This window comes from Prinia subflava, chromosome Z, assembly GCF_021018805.1.
Source record: "Prinia subflava isolate CZ2003 ecotype Zambia chromosome Z, Cam_Psub_1.2, whole genome shotgun sequence".
In the NCBI taxonomy this organism is placed as follows: domain Eukaryota; kingdom Metazoa; phylum Chordata; class Aves; order Passeriformes; family Cisticolidae; genus Prinia; species Prinia subflava.
In genome coordinates this window covers 17735908-17752342 of record NC_086283.1, presented here as the reverse complement: position 1 = coordinate 17752342, position 16435 = coordinate 17735908, and the positions used below count along the sequence as shown (strand labels likewise).

The following is a 16435-nucleotide window of genomic DNA, read 5'->3' as shown; positions in this document are numbered from 1 at the left end:
AACATCTCAGAGGTCTCAGTCCTGGAAAATGTTAGCTGTGTAGTAGCTGCTCTGTTGGTAGGGAATTTGCTGCTTTAATGATCCTGATCGGCACCTGGGGGCAGGTTTGGGTGAATTTGTGCCGCTCTCCCTGATGGCTCAGCAGCAAGGAGCCCACCCCTGTGCCATCCCAAGGACACACAGACACACAGCAGCAAAGCTTTGCTGCTTGCAGGTGCTCCTGGCCACAAGATTCTTCTATTATTGGTCCAGGAGGAGAAAAGAAGCATAAAGCCAAGCAGAGAAGGTTAGCTCGGCACTGCATTCCTTCAAAAGTCTCCAGGAGATTTCTGTGGTACTGAATAAATCAGGATCAAGGCAGAATCAGCACCCAGAGGGACAGGAGACAACTCACTGCAGCCTGGGAGCCACACACAGAGAGGCAGCTTTACAAACAGAGCTTTGGGGGCTCCTCACGTGACACGAGCCTGAAAGGATGCCACCTCACACAGACACCGTTTTGAGCTCTTAGAATACATGAAAACAAATCTGAGGACTACAACACGAGTTCAAGCAGAGCACTTGAACACTGCCAGTGCCCACTGCAGGGAGGGGGTGTGGATCCGGCTGTCCCCAGCAGGAGCAGGCTGGTGCAGAGCACCCCTGGCTCCCGGCGGTACCCACGTGCTGCCAGCGAACATCAAACATCCCCTCACAGGCGGCTCCTCCGTGAACCTCATGTCAGACACATCAAGTCAGATTGAACCCAGAGGGCTCTGTCCAATTATAAAGGAAACCTCAGAAAAGGTTTAGAGTTGGACAGGGGCACACAGCAGCTTTACCTGCAATTGCATAGCCAAGCCCATAAACGTGGCAACCCCCATTCCATTATAGCCGTGCTAATAGTAATCATTAATCAGTTACTTAAAGTCATTCACATGAAAAGCTATGAGCTTTTTTTTTTTTTTTGAAGCTAGTATAAATCAAACTTACAGGCAAAAGAATAAATACAGAGAGACAGCTGTACAGATCACACTGTCACACCAATCACTGCTTAAAAGCACACACTGTAAATAGCAGGCAAAATTCACCCCCAGTGGAATGCCATTGACTGCACAGGCTGGAGCTGGAACAGGGATAAATTGGCCTATCAAAAATACATAAAAATTTAGAAACAGAACTCAATGACGTGTGGAAGCGATTTATCACAGCTATGTCACTTAAAATGACATTATCAGTAGCAAACCCATTAAATATTGTGGGTCTCATTAAGATTCCTAAAGGGCCAAACAACAAAGGAGGTGGCAGTGGTGGGATGGGGCAGGAGAGGATTTGTATGTTGACCCAATGACCAGGGCCACTGGTTACTCACCTGGTCCTGAGCCTGGGGTGGACACAGCCAAGGAGCTGCAGGGTGACAGCCATCACCTGCACCAGCAGCACATGGCCACACTGTTCTGGTGTTCTGGTGGTTCTGGCGGTTCTGGCAGCAGACACAGCATTGGCACAAGATCCATGCAGCAGCAGTGCCACTGGCTCCTCAATCCATTGTCTTGCAAATGGAAAAGCAAAACATGGAGCCCAGTGTGTTTGTCCTCCTCCTGCAAGTTTCTGCTGCGGCATCCCAGTTCCACAACTGGAGTGATGCCGCTCTAGCTGGCTTACCATCCTCAGTAGCTGCAGTTTGCAAAATGAGCCCTGCAGGGAGTGGCAGGGAAAGAAAGCAGACACCTTTATTTCATGTGTGACTCTCAGGGTGCGACAATGTTGTCAAGCCCTCCAGGAACCATTCATGAGCAGTGAGAGCTGGCACACAGCAGTGCCTCCACAGCTGGGTGGAGCTCCAGCAGGAGCTGTGAGGTTCAGTCAGGGCACGATGAGGGTATCACAGGATGTACTTAATGACAATAATCATGTTTTCATGGAGATGGGCTCAGGAACACTGCCCAAGTCTGGGAGTGTCCAGACTGAGCAGTTCTGCTCAGGGGCTTGGGCCCAGGCAGCCATGAGGGTCAGGGTGGCTTCAGAGACAGTCCAGCCTTGGTGGACAGAGTCCAGCCAAGGCCGAGCAGCCAGAGGGGAGTTCCAGGGGGTGGAATGCACAGCCCAGCTGATGGAATAAAAGAACAACCAACCCTTTTCTCTTGGGGGAAAAAAATAAAAAACAACACAGCTTGCTAAATTGCCTTACCAGGATTTGATTATTGCAGATACGGGGCCAGGCAGCCTCAGTCACAAAACATTTCATTACTCTCACTATAGCTGTGGGTCGAATTCTCCCACTCTCTCACACAGCATTGGTGGCAGGAGCATGGACAAGCCGACTTCTGCCTGCACACCACAGCGTTCCGGTCCACTGGCTTTGCAATTTCCCTCCTCTTGTTATTATTTTTTAAATTGTTAAGGACAGCAGGTACAGAGAAGCACAAATAGAAGCATTGTCCCTTCAGAGATGTCACTGAGAGATCTGGCAGCAACGTGGAGATGGGTGCCCTGTGTCCTCCCTGCCACAGGTGCAGGGGACAGGTAGGGACCCCGGGTGTGGCTGCTGCTGTAGAAATGGGGCAGATCCAGCCCAGGCAGCAGGTGAGCATTCCCTTGATTTGTTCACAGGCTTTCACCTAGAAGAGAGAGGGCAGGAGGAGCCATCCGCACTTCGCGTAATCGAGGTGTCATGATGCATTAGTCTGGAGACATTAAAGAACAACAATTGCATCTTAAAGTGTGATACTTAATTTATTATTGGAGAATTGAAAGACGAAGCGTAAGAAGGGCTTTTTTCCACACCCTGGGTAGATTGTTAAAAACCAGATACAAAAATCTTTCCTTTTCCCCCATGGCTATAAAAACAGAAAGCTACCAGAGGAATCAAGAAGAGAATTTTAGGCTTCATGGAAACTTATGCCTCTGAAATTCTTCACCAAACACTTCTACCAGGAGTTTCTAACAATCTCAAGCTGTATGACTGCTTTTTGTTCTTCTGTTAATTGATGTTTTTACACAGCACCATACCTAATCCCTGCCTCTTAAATCAAATTTTATTAAAAACCCTTAGCATTGCAATGAGAAAGAGTCATTTGGGCTTTCATCCATTTCTTATTCCAAAATCCCAAAGCATTTTCCTTGCATCTGGTAGGCAAGAGCTTTTATCCTCTGGTGACTGAAGGATGCACCAATGTAACAAAATTTGGTGCAACTTAAAGGGTGTCACACACAAGCATGCAGCACGTCTGGCCAGGGAACAGCCTGTCCTCCCTCATCCAGCCCAACACAGGCTTTTTGCCTTGAACTGGCTATTCAAGAGCATTATTTGTTCTCACATTTCTACTCTTCCCTCCTGACTACAACTTATTCCTCAAAGAAATAGAAATACCCCAGAAATGACCAGTTTCTTGAGAGCACTGAATTGTATCCATGCCCAATGGATTATGATACCAATCAAATCCAACATCTCACTAGTCTGAATACCTATGCCTTATTCACAGCTGGAAACTTATCAAAACCAGTGTAATCAAAAGGAGTCCTTTAGATTAAATCCAAAGTAAATTTTATCCAAATTTTTCCAGATTTAGATTACTGGATGTGAGTTACAGGAAGCTGAAATATATCAGTAAAATCTGGGCTGCTACATGAGGTAAAAGCAGCGTAAATGTTACCGCACACCACTGGAAGGTTTGGAATAAGAGACGGCCTTGGACCATATTTCAAAATCAGGTGCTGATTTTTGAAGAAGTCAGACAGTAAGATAAAAAAGACAATGAAATGGAAGTGGAACCAGAGACTCTATAGTCTTGATCCTGCCTCCCTTTTTGTCCATCAGTCTAAGGGCTGCATCTCCCAGACTCATCTGGTAAAAACTGTGGGTGTAATTTGGATGTACTGCTGGAAGCACATAAGACAACTTTGCCCATAGAGGAAATTTTACCCACATTAGGAAGAAAATAACTTCAGGAGAGGACAATTTGGGCTCTGTATACATTGTGGGTTTATATGACTGCAGTAAAATGCCTGCAGAACCCAAAGTAACACGTTTCCTAATTCTCTTGATGTGGTTAGAGTTCAGCACAAAGTGGGATACCAAATGAAATACAGCTATCACAGGCTGATCCTCCTCACTAGATATTCAGTTTTACACGAAGTCACATTCATGCAGAAGCACACACACATCCCCAGCTCTGCGGGCACACCCATCCACCTGTCCACAGATGTTTTGGATACTCTGCTGTGACATTTATTGACAAAGCCCCTGAGGTATTGCACCTATTCTTTCCGGCATTACCCACGTAGTGCAAGATATAAAATTCTTGGTAGATGTTCTAAGTTTGTATTTAATAGACCTGGAGGCTCTGAGTGCCTTTTCACAGATTGTGTTCCAGCTGTCTGCCGATATTTGAATGTGCAGGTCTTGGTCCCATGCTGTGCAAACAGGCAGCCTCCCACGCATTTTGTGTACCAGGAGTAATTTATGAGTCTATCTATAAAGGAAATAACAGTGCACTAAGAAGGGGTTATGTAAAGCTCTGAGATTGAGAAGTAGCTCAGTTAACTCAGTACAACTTCCCAACATCACCATTATATTTCAGCTGATTTACAAATACAGGAGGCCTTCAAATGGTGATTCATATTCCTTCTGAAGCAGATGAGGGGGGAGGGAGGAAGTATAATCACTGCCTCTACATAAATTTTATGTCACTGAAAGGCTCCTACCTTGAAACCTCATATTCATTAACCATCTTTTGCAAATATGAGTGTCTGAATTGAACTGCAAGTCCCAAGGCACCGGAGGATATTCTGGTACCAATCAAATGGATGAAAAAATAACATTTGAGGTGCTGGCAATTTGTTTTCCATTTCATGCCACAGGGGCTTCTTGCAAACTGCTCTTTATTGCAGATACTACAGGCAGTGCACTGAAATCCCATGGGCAGTGCCTGACACCCCTGTCAGGAGCCATAGAGGAGCACTGAGGCTGCAGCAGAGCCAGTGCAGAGGCTGAAGGGAATGACCATCACCACACACAATGATCCATGAGAGCTGATCAAAACAAAACCATCCATTTCCAGCACCTTCTTTTTCCTTTTCCCCCCTCAAAAATGGAAACCAACCTGTAGGTATTAAAGACACCTGTATGCAAACCATTTCAGTCCTGCTTTTCAAAGCCAGTGAGCAGATAATGGGGTCTGAACAGCAAAACCTCTCCTAGTTTTTGAACCTTGAACCACTCTAGTTCAAGAGTGGGTGGTATTTAGCAGCCTCACATCCCTTCTTAGTTGCAAACAAGACACAAAATGCAAAAGTTGCAAGCCACTCAGCTTAACAAGTTCAGCATTATTTATTTAATGTCCCTCAGAACATGAATATTTAAAGTGGACAATGACCTCTAAGCAGAAGAAAGTTATCAAAATCCATATGTGCCACCTCTCCGCCCAGAGGCCAAGCTGAGTTTGCTGCTCAGCTCAGGTCAAAGGGGAGCAGAGCAGAGGCATCATCCTTCATCTCAGTCAGCAGCCACCCGGCTGTCCCCGCCATGCCACCGACCTGCAAAACTCTTGCTGCCACAAATCTGCCTGCAAACCTCTCGTGTCTGTCCCCAGCCTGCAGCTCCTCACAGGCAGCGGGGCAGGAGCCAGCAGTGCCTGGCACAGGGCCACGGCAGAGAGTCCTGCTCAGGTGTGTCCCCAGTGAGCTGCAGAAGGGGTGGCAGGGTCTGAAATTTTGGCAGGCAGACAGACTACCCAGCCAGGGGTCACAGCCCTTGTGCTGTGCTGGAGGCTGACCTGAACTCTTAGATGAAAGGTTTAATCCCAAGTGAAAGTTTTCACAAACATTTCTCCCCACCTTACCCCAAGCTAGTGCCAGCATCAAACATTTTTAACCTCACAAAATAGTCTATCCATTTTTACTCTCCTAAAAAAAGTTTTCTCCTCTCCTAGCTTTCTTGAGACTGTTACTAACATGTTATGCACAGGTTTTTTTTTTTTTTCTTTTCTTTTTTTTCTTTTTTTTTCTTTTTTTTTTTTTTCTTTCTTTTTGCAAGCAAGATTTTTCTCTATAAAAATCCTCAGATATCTAGACAAAACCACTGATAATTCTCCCCAAAACCCACCACCTGGTTTGGTTTGAAGATTTCAAGACAAAACCAACAGCAGACAAGGCATTGCTTTTCCCACATTTCTCAGCCAAAAACACTGCTGATCTGGAGAGGTTTCTTGGTGGCTTTAGGAGCATCTTTGAAACCCATGGTGGGGCCAGCCCCAGCCCCATTCAGGCACTATGGGGCCAGCAGCAGCAGCAGCAGCACCTGCATGGGATGTGTTATCACCAGCATCACACGGGGCAGAGATGTCAGGCAAATGGAGCCACTTGGAGCAGGCTCATCTGGAAATCAGAGATAATCATATTTTCCTACCTGGCAGGCCCATTAGGGGATATCTTCATTAGTGCTGGGGAGGCAATCAGAATGTCACTATGATGAGAGCCATAAAAAGCTGTCCCTGAATCGTGTCAGTCACAGCCAGCCAGCCCAAGCCCAGTCCTACCCTGTCTCCTCCTGTCATACAAGTGAGACAGCCCAAATTTAAAAGCCAAGGAACTGTCTGCCATTTTCTCTGGTGGTTTAGCCACTGGGACTCAAGATTTGCCAACTGTTAGCACCTAATGTTGCAACCAGCACATTTCAGCTTCAGCTTGTGAGATTTCTGGCATTTCAGTTATAAAGATGCTGAGTTCCTAAAAAAAGCACTTTTTGCAATGGAAGCTTCTCATGAAAAATCGTTCACACCCATTTTTTTCACCAAAGTGTGCTGAAAGCCAAAGAAAAAAAGGCAAGAAGAAAGCAGCAAGCAAGCAAATCTGGAAAACTCCCTGGGGAGATGAGACCCTCGCTAGTGTCACGCCAGTGCAATGGTGTGATTCACTCTGGTATCTGCTTTCCAGGGCTGGGACCTTCACAGGTTTCTCCTTCTGTCCAGGAAAAGGATGAGCTGAAATAATCACCACCAAGGGACAGGGCCACACAAAATCTTCCCTCTGGGACGTGAATCCATCACTGGCACAAGGATGCTTGTGCCATCCAAGAGAGTGGCTGGACCCAGACCAGGCTAGGGTCTGGGATTTCTGATCTCACCAGTTTTCAGCAGCTCCTGCAGGAATCAAGCACTTCCCAAATGTGTTCTCACCTCAGCAGCCGAAATCCCAGCTCTTCCAACCTGTCGCTTCTTCAGGCAGCCCCGGCACCCTGCCCTCCTCCTCATTCTGACAGCTCAGGAGAGAAAGCAGATTTCTGGGTGCAGTCTGACACCAGGCCAACCTGAAAGCTGAAAATCAAAGTGGATGAGAACTAGATTCATTATAGACTAATTAATCCAGCAAAAGACTCCTGCACAAAGGTTGATGACATTCACTTCAGGATAATTTTGAAATAAATGTGAGGATTCATAGAAGGGAAAAATGCAGTTGGGAAAAGATTATTTTTGAAGCATAAATATAGCTCATTTCTAGCCCCCCTCCTCCACATATCAATTAATGAAGCAAATCATCTGTCTGAATCAAAGATGTGGGAGAAAAACACAGTTATCTATTTGAACTACAAAAAAATTAAAGGATTTAAAATGAAACATATAATTAGCCTGTAGGACTCTCTGCTGTAGGTTATTGAGGCAAAAAAGAAAAATCCCCTTACTAACTTTCAAAAAGGACTCAACAGCTACAAGAATAGCTTTTGCTGCTCTGCAAAAGAGGAAAAAATGTTCATCTTCTGGAGACAAGCAAGTCCAGCCAGAGCCCAGCCCTGGGCTACAGTGTTTGTAGCCCTTACATGGGCTCCAGCTGTTTTGCCCAGCTCTATGTTCTTTTGCTGGTCTTAACTTTTTTTTTTTTTTTTTTTTTTTTTTTTTTTTTTTTTTTTTTTTTTTTTTTTTTTTTTTTTTTTTTTTACCTATGTGCACAGGCAGGAGCATCTCTCTGCCCCCCTGCTGCACACTATGGTCTCAGCCCTTGCTGGGGCAGCACTCTGTGTACTCACTTGACTTTCCCAGGACCACAAGGGAAACTGGGAGAGCATGAACACCAGGGGTGCCTTGGGAAGTCTGACCTGAAACAGAGACTGGACAGAGCTAGAGAATAAAGTAGGTATTTATTGAAAGGCCTCTAGGGTCCACCTTGAGCAGGACAGGACCTCACCAGAGCTACACCCAAGGTGGACCCAAAATGGTCACAACATGGACAAATGGTCACACTTTTATAAGTTTTGGTCCATTTGCATTTTGGGGTTTAATTGTCCAATTACAGCTTCAGGTTGTGAGGCCCCATCCTTCTTGTTCCTCCCTTCAGCCCACCCTTGTTGGTGCTTTAGGGCCTGAAAGTTGTCCTTGGTGTTCAGCAGGAAAAGGATTTGTTTTGTCTGCCTGCTCTGTGAAGAGAGCTGGCTGACACTGAATGTGAGGCTCAGAACTGCACCCCTGGGCAGCACAGAATCTGAAATACATGAAAGCTCAAACTTAAGGCATTACAGTGAAGAAAACCTCTCACCTGCCAGGTCCTGTGCTGACAGCACTGGCGATTGCAATTGCTGGACCTCCATGAGGGATGGCAGCTCTGAGCCCCCTGAGACCAGGCAGTCAGCAGGGAGCACCACACCAGCCTGGCATGCCAGGCTCCATCCCCGTTGCCTGTGCTGCTGTGATGGAAGGCTTGCAGAGAGCTCTCCACATGGCATTTCTATCAGCCCCTGTGCTGCAGGACACGGGGCTGCCAGCAGCAGCTGCCAGGGCAGGCTGAGTTTCCCCCAATTAGCTGTGTGATGGTGCTCTGCAGCCTCCTGGGCAGCAGCTGGCGCGGGGTGCTGGCAGGACGGAGCGGCGCTCTGCCGCTGGGGCGGGCAGCACCTCATTAGAGCTGGGGCTGAAATGAGGAGTTCAATGTCAAACCCACCAGGATGGCCAAAGACTCGGCAGATGCTGTGTATATAGATGTGTATGGAAGCTGATATTGGTCTGGACAAGGCTGACTCCAGCTTTCACAGATAGAGCACCAGAACAGTCCTCAGCACACATCTTTTTTCCAGAGATTATCACTCGCATAAGCATGAAATACCTATGGGTCACGTCCGAAAAGCCCTCTTTATTGTCACTATTTATTTGGAAATGCAGAGACTGTGAGGTGCCAGGCAGGACAGGCACCACTCCTCTCCCTGCCAGCCCTGGATCTGTGCTTGCATCACTGCAGAAACAAGTGCAAAACGCCATCGTTGGGAGCTGCAAGCATTCTCCTGAACTCTCATACCGCTGTAAACACCTCCTCAAAGCCAAGGCAGAACTCCCGCTTGGTGCCTGCTGGTGGAGTTTTCGGAATAGGATAGGTCAGGATAACCCAGTCATGCCCAAGTAAGTAATAATTTGACACCTCTGCGGGTAGAGTAGAGGTTCCACCAGCTCAGTTAAAAATTTACAAGTCACTTGATCATGATCTTAGAAAGAAAACCACAACGAACTAAAAATTATTCCCTCACAAATAAGATCACTAAGTTACTTTCTTCCCCTTCAGAAGAGATTTAAGGTTTTCCTCTCTTCCTCTGCAATCTGGCTCCCTTTTGAAGTTAAAAGAAAGAAGGGTTCAGGGGCTTTTTTACTTAAGAAGAAAAAACAACCTTCTCCTCTTTGAAACTATTTTTTTTAGACAATTGCTGTCTCAAATTTTAACAAATATTCGCTAATTTGCACCTTGTTCAAAAGCAAAACAGTAGGTTTGATTTTTTTATTATACTTTTTTTGCATACTGAATGTTACTTTCCTTTTCTTTGTCTTAGTGGCAGAAGGGAGAGTCTTAAAGAAATCAAACTACCAGCTCCCTTCCAGATTTTCACAATTTGTTATATAATTTCTTAAAAGGAGCCATAAGGCCACTTGGAGGGAAAACAGAAATCTTCTAAAAAGAAAAAAGAAAATAGATTTTTTCACCCATCTTCTTGTAGATGAAGTAGATGAGACTAAAGAGGCATTTCATTTGAAACATTGAATTTGAGCCCAAGAAAAAAAGCTGACAAGGTGTCCCTGCTAGGAAATTCATTCTCAGCAAGCAGACAGAGGAAACCAAGAGACTTTCTTCAAGGACAAAGAGAAAAGAAGTTTGGAAAAATACGAGCTCAATTTAAAACATCCTTTTTGTGTGTTTTTTGGTTTGTTTTTTTTAAATTTCTTTTTCCCAAGCTGTATGAGAAGAGATGTGTGGGTTTGTTTTCCCCAGAAGCAGAATTTGGGTTCTGTGTGTTCCAGGTACAGCAGGTGCAGGGGTGATGGATAGGACTGGAGCAGGCAGAGCTCTGTGTGTGTGTGTCCCTGCAGCTCTGCCTCATAAACACCACAGAGCTTTCATGTTGGAGCAGGATTTTAGGAATCAAGTACTCAGGGCTGTTCTGTTTTGCTCCAGCAACAAGGAGCTCATCTGGGCCACCACTGAGATTTCCCCTGTGAGAACAATCCCACCAGGATCTCAAAAAGGGGTGGCCAAAAACAGGGAGCAGAGAGGACCAGCACCATGATGCTCCTGCACTTGAAGGTTTGGGGTGGGTTTGGGGGCAGCCCTGTCAGACGCTGCTCCCCCTTTCCAAGCATCCCCTGTGGAGAGGCTGGCCGGTCCTCCCACCTCCCCTGGGAATGAGTGGGGCCTCCAGACACCCTCATCCCTGAGTCTGCCTCCATCTGCTCTCTCCACACAGGCATCCTCCATCCATCTGCATGGCCACAAGGGAAGCTGACAGAAGCTCCCAGCCTGTCCTTTCCCAGAGGGAGCAGATTCTCCTGCAGCTGCTGTGACAAAGCACGAGCAGCAGCTCCCCTATGCTGCCCCCAAACCACATCGACAGCCCCAGCAATTCCATCTCTCCCAGTCTTCTCCTCCAGGATGGGCTGAGAGCTCCTCATCCCCAGCCCCACCCCGTTCCAGCTCCCTGCAGCCCACAGATGGAGAGAATCCCCCAGGCTGCTGGGAAAATGGTGAGCACTGCTCGGGGCTGGGGGGGCTTCAGGCCAGGGGGAAGTGGGGAGGCAGCAAGAACACAAAGTGAGAGCCAGAGGTCCTAAGGATAAAGGTGTTTCTGGGTAAGACAGGCTGATTTTCACAGCCAGCACTGGAGCTGGGCAGGGGTAAAGACTGAACGGCTCTGGGAAGGAAAAACCAGCCCCTGGCTTGTTGTTGTTTGTTAGTTTATGAGCACCAGTGTGTGTGGTGGTGGGTGTGTTTGCACAGCTCTAATCAGCTAAACAGTTTGTCTGTAACCAGCAAGAATGGCAAATTAACCCAGGATTCTGGTGCTGGACACATTTTGTACTGAAAAGATGTGTTTGGTGGCAGACTCACAGATTCCCTCCTGGATCACATATTTCCACCAAGGATGTTTTCTCTCCAGTATAAAGCATGGGAAAACAAAACGAAACAGCCAAACACCCTTTCCAATAAAAAGAAATTATCTTAAGCATCAAAACATATCTGCTATTTGCTTACAGAAAAATATAAAGTCAAAGCCTTCCCTAGCAGACTTTCAGGTCTTTTCAGCTCAAAACATCAGTTCATTTACAAATTTCCTCCAGATTTTTTAATACTTTCAGACGAAAACCAAACCAATATTAATCCAAGTGCAATTTCCCTTTTTCTCTTTCCATCTTTTTTCATTGACTTTTCCCTCTGGGACTTTTCCTGTCATTTCCCTCCTCTCCAGGGAGCTCCGTAGATCAGCTCAAGGATGCACAGCCAAGACCAAGGAGTTTCCATGGCCCTGTACCACATCAGCTGAACTCAGACCCTGCATGAGGTACATGGAATGTCCAGTCCTGGGGCCAACCTGCCCTACCTGGCCAGGTGTGCCTCTGCTTCCCTCAGCCAAGGAGATTGACTGCATTTTTCCCAGCATGTCTCCCTGGTGAGAGCACAGCACAGCAGCCACCTCCACCAAGCCGAGGAGTAGGAGCAAGGGCGCCTGGTCAAATTCTTTCATGGGTAACTTGATAATGCAAATGAAAAGTGTTCTGCATTAATGTAGCCTGGCCATGATGCTGTTACAATAAAGATAAGGGACCTGAGTTCTCACAGCACCAGGGGATGTGTCTCAACTGCATCGTGCTTCATTAGCAGCAACCCCATCCCTTGTGCAGCCATTAAAGGTGCACTACAAAGCTCTGGATGTTTGAGGGGGGACAGGGATAGGTGAGCAGGGCAGAGCATCATTTCAGGGACCTCTTTCTGCTCCTTCAAGACACACAGCGAGGTCACCACTGTTTGCTCTTTTCCTCCCTCTATTCTTTACCTGCTTGGTTTTCACAGATTAGAAAACCAGGTTTCAGCTTTGCTGGCCCAGATTGTTCTTCCCTCCTCCCCAGCCATATTAAAAGCCACAGGAGGGTATTTATACAAGGAAATCTTTGCAGACAATCCCCTCCTTTGTCCCTGTGGAGCACTGGGTTTGTTCTTCCCCAGCTCCATGCAGCAGGAAAGCTGCTTTCAACCCTACCTCCTGCAAAGACAGCTCTGCCAGCCCCAGCAGTGATGAGCCTGCTCCTGTGCCTGCAGAGGCATCACTCCATGCCTGCATTGCCTCCACTCTGGGAGTGTCCCAGTCCTGCTTTTGGTGGCACATGGGATTCCCATAGTCCTGCACCCCTGTCCTGATGCTCAAGGCTGCACCTCTCTCTGCACAGCTTGTGGGACTGATTCCTGCCAGCAGCTCGACAAGACAAATATCTCAACACAGAGACATTTCTCCAGTCATTACTTTTTCTTAGTTTTTGATAACAAGCTAGGGGAAGCAAAAGCTGAGGTCTCCTTCTCCTCCTCCTCCTCCTCACTGCTGGCACTCTTGTGCTCCAAGGCAGGAGCCATTCCCACAGCCCCTCTCTGTAACTAATTCCCCAAGCTGCTTCCCAGCATCCAGGGGAGAGGAAAAAATCATTATTGCTTTCAAAATGAGACTGTGAAGAAAATATACAACCAGTCCAAAACAATTGTATTTCCCAGGGCGGCCCTTTGCTCAAGGAACCCAGCCCCAGCTCTGGCTCCTCTTCTACAGCCAGCTCTGGGCACACAGCACATCAGTACCCAGGGCATTACTGCCTGCTGTGGGCCAGGGCAAAGGTGGGAAGTCCCTGGGAAGTATTTAAGGCCAGGTTGGATGGGGGTGTGAGCAACCCGGTCCAGTAGAAGGTGTCCATGCCCGTGGCAGGGAGTTTGGAACAAGGTCACTTTTAAGATTCCTTCCAACCCGAACCATTCATGAACCTGTGATTCTGTGTTTCTTTTTTTATGATTAACGGTGCTGCCCGCTCTGTAGGAATGGGGCTGAAAGCTGCAGCCATAGCTTCTACCGCTCCATCCACAGCCCCAGGCTTTGGCTGCAGGGTGCTGCATTCCCAGCTGGAATCGGCAGGCTTACCGGCGACCATACCCCTGAGAAACCTCTGCCTCGCTGCCTCCCCTCCCAGCCCAAAAGCGGAGGGAGAGCTGCCCCGCACTCGCCCTCCCCTGGGTCCGGTCCCGCCCAATCGCTCCTGCTGCAGCCCCACATCCCCTGTGCCTGCTGCGGTTTGAAGTGTTGTGTTTGTTTTCCTTCCCTGTAGACTTTCAAGAACAAATGTGAAAGCTGGGGAAAGAGCTCCTAATGCCCCATATGTTTCCCCTCAGGAGCAGAGCTATTCCTTAGTATGCTTTAGACTTTTAAGATGTTGCTGCCTCGGTTTTTTTTTTTCCCTTCCTTGCTGCTGCAGAACCAGGAGCCAGGCTCTGGGAGCAGCTGAGCATCCCCAGCCTCAAAACGGGGAGCAGGATGGAGCTCATGGCCCCTGTCCCACAGCAAACCGGCCTCCTCCCAGCAGCTGTAATGAAATGCTTTGAACCTAAAAATGAAAAGAGAAAGGGAAAGGATGTTCCCTTTCCTCCCCTGACACATCCACACGCACGCACACACTCCTGCGGACTTCTCCTTCGCCTGGTATATCAAATGGCCGTGTCTTTTTGAAGTTACCATGGCAGTGAGAGCAGAGCAACAGCACAACTCACAGAGGGGGAGAGAGCAAAGTAAAAACGTCGGCACAGGGAAAGGGAGGACAGAAAGGGGCCGAGAAGATCCTCTGATGTCTACAAGATGTGGTGCAGAAAAGGCTTTCCCACCAGAGAAATTAAAATAAGCAAATAAATATCCAGCCATGAGAGGGCAGACAGAAAGTAAAGAAAAGCGAGATCAGCGAGCAGAGCTGGGAAAAGGACTAAAGTAGAAGCAAAGCAGAGATAGAAATGCAACTAATTAGAGAACAAGATGTGTACAGAAAGAAAAAGAGATGAAGGTGAAAGAGGATTTGGCATCCAAACCTAGAACAAAGATAATTCCAGGAGACAAAACAACTGCCAGTGACAGGAGCAGGACAGAGCTTTGGAGCAGCCAGTTCAGCCACTGCCAACAGTCTCAGGGTCCCCTCCCACCCTACACCCAAGGGAGCACCCCCTGCCAGACCTCTGACTCTCTAAGCCCCAGCAAACCCAGGCCCACCCCACACCCTCTTGGCTGGGTTTGCTTACACTGAGCAGCTCAGCACAAGGCTTGAGCTCAGGGGTGTTCCGCATCAGGAAAACCCCACACCCCGCTCAGCCCCGCACTGCAGGCGCTCCCTGCAAACCCAGGCTGACCCCACACATTATCACATCCCTGCTGCGTGTTGACAGGCTGTAGCAGGTAGGGAAACGGTGGATGCTTCAGAAACCTGGCACAGAGAGACAGCACAGGGTGGGGAGAAGGAGGGACAGCCTTATCTCAGCCCAGACGGTGTTGCTGGTTGCACACAGTCACGCTGCGCAGCTCCTTTCCTCTCTGTGTCGTGAGGATGCAGCTCTGGGTTCAGAATCCTGTCCCCACTGAGTGAGGAGCCAAGCCTTCCCTCTGCACCTGGATAATGTGAAACTGGGGGCCCTAAGGAGCTCATGACCAGCCTAGAAAATCCCTTGCACAGCTGGCTGAGAAAGAACCACTGACCTGTCTTCCAGCCAAGATTAAGTGTCTTCTAGCATGGATCTAATCTACCTCAGCAACAAGGACTCGACATTTCCCTCTTGGGCTATTCCACAGATTTCCTTGCCAGAAAGTCATTCAAAGCATCCCATTTTTTCTCAGCATGAGTCTGTACTCCCAGTAGAGCCATGCTAAATAATTCCTTTTTGCTTTGGAAGTTTAAAATCTTCATCTGTCATTTTGGCATTGTACCTTATTTAAAATGGTTGACATTTCTTCAATTCCATGCTTACCTGGAGGGTGCTAAGCAGAAGACCAAGAGACTGGAAAACTTTGCAAAGCAAAAATCTTATAGAAGAGGAGTGTGGGATGAAAACAGCATCCCACGCATACTTAAATGCCAGCATCCAGAGTGAGCAGGATTATGATTGCTTGGCCTGAAACAAATGGTTCCACTTTTGCTGCTGCTAATACCATTAAATAACCAAGAGAGCGAATGTCACTGATTAGAAAATAGCACAGAGCGCTTGCAAGCACTAATCAACTTCACAGAAACGTTAGCTTTCAGACCTAAAAAACCCTTGGCAGTGTCCCTGTGAAGTTATTTCGGGTGAGGCTCTGCATACCGGGGCTGTCCCTTCGCATTAGGCTGGATCCCTGCTCGCCGCGCGCAGCACGGTGAGCCCTCGATGCTTTTCAATTACGTGACAAGCAAGGCAACTTATTGGTGCTCTTTATGTTAATGTCCCGATATTTTTCATATTTATGATATCTAATTACGTTTGCTCCTGATAGTGATGTAATGTTTAGGTACAGAAGATTGAGAAGACCGCTCTAATGTTAATATATTTACGTTATTAAAAAGTAATACATTGCCCAGGCAGTCTGCTGCGTAGGGCTGGATTTCTAGAGGAGCTCTCAAGGCAAATCCATTATCTTCTCACTCCTCCTGTCCCCTGTACAGATTCTGATAACTGCCAGTGTTTAAAGTGACTGCAGCTGGTATCAGGGTGCCAAAAGGGAAAAGGTATCTTACACATGCATGAAATTAAATAGGCCCAGGGGTCTCAGAGGACCACACTGCATTACCAGGCAGAGGAATTCAAGACATTAGCTGAGAAGATCAGCATTACAAAAATGGTACAAAAAAACCACTCTCAAGAGGGCTGGGGAAAGGCGGGCTCCCTGTGCAGTGCCATCAGAGGCACTTTCTGTGAAAGTCTTTTAGCTGGAAGAGGTGTCTCCTCAACCCCTTTTGGTTTTAAACTGCCTTTTCTCCTTTGGCCAGGGAATCGTGCATGTCTGATGCTCATCAGGACATAGTGCACATCTTATGGTCCTCTTCAGATGAGGAGAAGTGATGTATTTATAGGAGAGGCTGAACTGCTCTGTTCCCTAAGGATCACCTTCTGGGAGGGACACATTCCCTTTGGGACTGTCTCCTCCTCAAATGCCTCCTCACCGATCACA

At 47.5% G+C, this 16435-nt stretch overlaps 1 long non-coding RNA gene across 3 annotated transcripts in view; it reads right to left on the bottom strand.

Moving 5' to 3' along the window:
* Window positions 1–16435, bottom strand: part of LOC134564441 (uncharacterized) — a 95641-nt gene that overhangs the window by 15174 nt on the left and 64032 nt on the right. For all 3 annotated transcript variants that reach the window (XR_010083561.1, XR_010083560.1, XR_010083562.1), the window contains 3 exons: window positions 7158–7295; window positions 2171–2666; window positions 1352–1677 (listed from right to left, as the gene is read on the bottom strand). This is a non-coding gene — a long non-coding RNA (uncharacterized LOC134564441). The remainder of the gene's footprint in view (window positions 1–1351; window positions 1678–2170; window positions 2667–7157; window positions 7296–16435) is intronic.